The following is a 6000-nucleotide window of genomic DNA, read 5'->3' as shown; positions in this document are numbered from 1 at the left end:
CCCCTTTTATATTTTTGTTGTCTCAAAGTACCATTTTCTAAGTTGTGAGTTTGTTACCAAATTGAAGTAGCTATAGCTATTTTTACTGCTTTTTTACCTTTAAAGTTTATGCTATAATTGTTTAATAACCTATTCGGATATAGAATCACAATTTTCTTATTCTACCAATCACCTTACTCAAAGTTTTGTGTACTTTTGCCTTTTTTTTTTCAGGTAGAAGAGCTCCTTTCAACATTTCTTGTGAGGCAGGTGTTGATAAACTCCCTAGTTCATAGTGTTGATGAACTCCCTCAGCTTTTGTTTGTCTTTATATTTCTCCTTTATATCTGAAGGATAACTTTGCTGAATAGAGTATTCTTGGCTGACAATATTTATCTTTCAAAATTTTAGTTATGTCATTCCACTCTCTCCTGGCCTATAGAGTTTCTCCTAAGAAATCCGCTGATAGCCTAATGGGGGTTCCATTTTATGTTGCTGTCCTTTTTTTTGCGGTACACAGGCCTCTCATTGTTGTGGCCTCTCCCGTTGCGGAGCACAGGCTCTGGACGCGCAGGCTCAGCGGCCATGGCTCACGGGTGCAGCCACTCCGCGGCATGTGGGATCTTCCCGGACCGGGGCATGAACCTGTGTCCCCTGCATTGGCAGGCGGATTCTCAACCACTGCACCACCAGGGAAGCCCTGTTGCTGTCTTTTTTCTCCTGGATGCCTTTAAATTTCTTTCTTTATCATTGACATTTTACAATTTTAATATAAAGTTTCTTGGAGGTATTTTTGCATTGAGATAATTAGATGTTCTCTTGGCTTCATGGATTTGTATGTCTAGTTCTTCTTCCAGGTTTGGGAAGTTCTCATCTATGATTTGTTTAACTCTGCTCCACTTTCTCTCCCTTCTCCTTCTTGGATACCAATTATCCTTATGTTACTTTTCCCAATGGAGTAGGATAGTTCTTGTACTCTTCATTTCTGTTTATTTTTTAATCTTATTTCTCTCTCCTCTTCTACCTGAATCATTTCCAGATTTCTATCTTTGAGCTTGCTAATTCTCTCTTCTATATGGTCTGCTCTGTCTCAATGCTTTTTATTGCATTCTTCACCTTATATATTGAGCTCTTAAGCTTCAGAATTTCTGTTTGGTTCATTTTGGCGTTTTAATTTCTTTGATAAAATATTCTTTCTGCTCATTAATTTTATTCTTGAGCTCATTGAAATGCCTTTCTCTGTTTTCTTGTAGCTCATTGTTTCTTCATAAAAGTAATTTTGAACTCTCTATCAGTTAGATTGCAATCTTCCATGATTTTAAGTTTGGTTTCTAGAGAATTGTCATTTTCTTTGTGTGATACCACGTTACCATGGTTTTTTATGGTGTTTTATAAGTTGTTCCTCTGCTGGCACATTTGAAGTAGCAAACACCTTTCCTATTTAGGTAAAGGTTTTTTACCATTTCTGACAATTCAAAAAGTTGGTAATTAGGGTCCTTTTTTTGTTTTTCAGTAGGTGGGACTATAGCTCAAGTTACAGGTTTCTCTTATCTGAGCTGCCTCTGGCTATTTGAGAATTGGCACTTTTTACCCTCCACTACCTCTGCCAGACATATCACTGGTGCCCTCCTTGTTGCTGCTTGTGCCTCCAGGGTCACTGGTGCCTTGCTGCTGCTGGTGTTGCTGCTGTTGCTGGCATTGCCACTGGGGGCATGTGCCTCCACCGAGTCTAGGGTTACCTGGCTCATGGGTGGTGGTCGGGGTAGGGGTGAGTGGAGAGTCATGGGTGTGGGGGTTTGCTGTGTTCACAGTTGTCAGATGCATGGGGGTCACTGACATTGCGGTGTGGGTGGGGCTGGAGTTACAGGCCTAGCCATGGTTGGAGAGACTGGGGTCATGGGGTGTGTCACCACTGCTGCCCAGTTCCCTGTGACCATGGGTCCTGCTATGGCTAGGAGCCTGGAGTTGTGTTTGCCATCTCCCCTGCTGCTACCAGGATCTCTGGGATTCAGTGCTCAGGGACCACAATCAGGGGGCTGGGATCACAAGCACCACCTCTGCTATTCCCTTGGTTGTGTCTCCTCTACATGTTCCAATCCACTCACCTTCAGATGTACAGATGTGTGTCTCTCTCTGGTGTCCTGATGTGTTGGGCAGAGTTGTTGAGTTATGGATGTTTTATTAGCTGTACATTGAAGGGGAGAGACAAAGGAAGTGTCTCATACTGTCATGATTCTGACATCACCCCCACTCCTGCCACTGCAGGGATAATATCTTAAAAATTATTAGCCAGAATTAAACATACATAATTTCGCTTTAAAAATGATTTTTAAAAAGCATGTAAGGCTTCAAATATATTTTTACATCCACCAAATTTGTGAGGAATAAACTAATTTCAAATGGAGATGGTATATTACCAAATATATAACTTTTTAAATCTTACTTACCTAATAATCTGAGGTGAATTCTAGCAATTTACATTGATATATCAAAATAGCTATTAGTCTCAACAAAATGAAAAAAGAAACTACTACTGAATGAGAGAAAATATTTGCAAATGATGTGACTGATAAGGAGTAAATATCTAAAATATATAAGTGGCTCATGCAACTCAATATCAGAAAAACAAAGGACCCAAATTAAAAATGGGCAGAAGACCTAGACAGACATATTTCCAAACAAGACATACAGATGGCTAACAGGCACATGAAAAAATGCTCAATATTGCTAATTATTAGAGAAATGCAAATCAGAGCCATGAGATATCAACCCACACCTGTCAGAATGGCTATTATAAAAAAGTCTACAAATGACAACTGTTGGCAAGGATGTGGAGTAAAGGGAACCCTAATACACTGTTGATGGGACTATAATTGGTGCACACACTATGGAAAACAGTATGGAGGTTCCTCAAAATATTAAAAATAGAACTACCATGTGAACCAGCACTCCTACTTCTGGGTATATATCTGAAAAAAAACCCCACTAATTCTAAAAGATAGACGCACCCCAATGTTCATAGCAGCATTATTTACAATAGCCAAGATATGGAAGAAACCCAAGGTTCCGTTAATAGATGTATGGATAAAGAAGATGTGGCATGTATATACAATATACATAATATACTATATATCCAATTATCCCATATATTAATTATAATATAATTATATTGTATATAATTATATAATGAATTTAATTGTAATTATACTATATATATAAATTTTATACTTATATTTATACAGTATATACAATGGAATATTACTCAGCCATAAAAAAGAATGAAATTCTGCCATTTGAAACAACATGGTTGGACCTAGAGAGTGCTATGCTTACTGACATGTCAGACTGAGAAAGACAAATACTGTATGTTATCACTTACACGCGGAATCTAAAAAAATAACAATAATGAATGTATACAACACAACCAAAACAGGCTCACAGATATAAAAAACAAACTAGTGGATACCAGTGGGAAGAAGAAAGGGGGAAGGGCAAGATAGTGGTATGGGATTAAGAGATACAAACTACTATGGACAAAATAGGTAAGCAACAAAGATATATTGTACAGCACAGGGAAATATAGCCATTATTTTATAAGAACTTTAAGAGGAGCATGATCTATAAAAATATTGAATCACTATGCTGTACACCTGAAACTAATATAATATTGTAACTCAACTATACTGCATTAAAAAATAACTATTAGTCTATTAATTAATTTATTCAATAATCATTAAAAACAAACTTTGTTTACTAGCCTTGGTATTGGATAAAATATGGTCTCTTATTTTCAAAAACTTATCACCTAACAGAAAAGACAGAAAACTATATTTCAAGTTGACAATCACTATGCTAATTATAGTCTTGTATTCATAAGAAAGACGGGACATATGAGAATAAACACTGATAACTACTTGAGGTATTTATTGTTCTGTCACCTAAAATCAAAGAGATTACTTTTAATCAGTTTTTACTGATTGCTAATTTTCTCATCTAAACAGGAGTTTCAGCAAGAAATGGAGGAGAAAAATACAAATGAGGTCATCTCTTATTAAAATCAATTCTAAAAACTGTTTCTCTAGAAACCAAAACTTCATTGCAATTGGATAATTTTGTATATTTTTTCACTAGCTTTTTAATGTCTTTATCAAAATCATGCTGCTGTTTGATTTCTCAACACGGGGCCTTATTTCTAATGCTGAGTTTATACCTAGGTTGCATTGGAAAATAATGTCATAATTTTTCAAGAAACAGATTATTTAAAACATATTAAAATGCCAAGAATTTTTCTTCCTCTTTTCCCTCCACTTACTCTTTCTATTACCACACCCTTTATTTTTTTCCTTCTCATTCTTCTTACTCTTCCTTCTTCTTATTTTCCCTTTACAGAGGCAAAGTGTACACAAAAGAGACAAAAAGTGATAAAAAATTGGAGAGTTAATTCACTAGGAAAACGTAGGTGATCTAAAATTGCTGCTGTAAAGATCATTTTCCCCCAAATACTAAACAGCTGCTTTTCTGTGATGACTAGAGATGAAAGATATTTTCACTGATATTTCACAAAACCACTGAAGTACATATTTTGAAAGCTGATTGAGTGTTAGAAAGTAGTCCTTCATTTTACAGATGAGAAATGAGAAGCTCAATAAATATAAGTGATTTTCTCAATTTCAAAATGAATCCCAATGCTTCAGAGTTCACCTCTAAAAGTTAAGCCTTTTTATTAAAGACAAGGTACAAGGTGAGGATCAAGTGGTAGATGGCAAGTCCAGAATAGACCATTAGAATAGCCACATTCTGATAACTAAACATTTATTTAAATATTCATTTTGTGGGTATCTATATAGCTATGCATAAAAAGTAAAATAGCTAAATAATTGAAACCACATTTTAAACCAGTTGGAACTGTAGAAGCAAAACATTAATATGATCAGGTAAATTTTGTTTCTATTTGAGTTGCAAGCACTTCTCTTTCAATAATCTTATATGTTATAAATCTGTGTTGGGATGAAGATATTTTGTGAACTTGATCAATTTTATGTTTTAGACAATTGAAAAATCTAATCCCAATCCTGATCATTTTCCTTTACACCTTCTCTCTAGGGAAATGTCTGTGGGAGCTGCTTTCCTGTTTAAAACAAACACATAAACAAACTAAACTAAAAGTATTTATTTTCATTTTCAACAGAAGCTTATTTTTTTAACTTCCAGATGGGTCACCTCTATTTCACCTAGTTTCCTTGCGACTCTCTTTCTTATAAGGTAGGGTTTTTTTTTACTGTACTTCAATATGGGTGTTTTTATAAGATTGAAAATAAGTAAGTGATCAGACAGGTGAGTAAGAGAAATTTTCCAGAATGGGCTTCAGAAGTGTGACTTACTCAGGACATAACTGAAACCTTATCCATTCCCCAGTCCTATTGTCATGGAGACCCTAAAAGCAAGCAATATCTTTTCACAGTTGTTAATCCAGACTTTAGAAATAGGTTGAAAAATGCATATGACGTGTCATCTCAGAATGAGAGATGGAACTTGAAGAAACACACAGGCAAGATTCCTACAGAGATGTGGGGCTTCCCTGGTGGCGCAGTGGTTGAGAGTCCGCCTGCCGATGCAGGGGACACGGGTTCGTGCCCCGGTCCGGGAAGATCCCACATGCCGCGGAGCGGCTGGGCCCCTGAGCCATGGCTGCTGAGCCTGCGCGTCCGGAGCCTGTGCTCCGCAACGGGAGAGGCCACAACAGTGAGGGGCCTGCGTACCTCAAAAAAAAAAAAAAAAAAAAAAGACTCCTACAGAGATGAGCATCTCATGACCTCAGCCCAGTTGATACCTCCGTTGTTTAATTCTCACTAGTATCAGACATTATGACCTCAGCTCTGCATGCTGAAAAGACGGTGTGTGATTAATATAACAAATTCATCCCTTTCTTAAAGAAATTTTCTCCCTTTTCTTCTGGTTTGATTATATGCATATACACATTGCTGTTTTCCATTTTGGAAAATGAAAGTTTTAATGTATTCT

The sequence above is a fragment of the Grampus griseus genome (assembly GCF_964374135.1).
Source record: "Grampus griseus genome assembly, chromosome: 3".
In the NCBI taxonomy this organism is placed as follows: Eukaryota; Metazoa; Chordata; class Mammalia; order Artiodactyla; family Delphinidae; genus Grampus; species Grampus griseus.
This window is presented reverse-complemented; position numbering follows the sequence as displayed.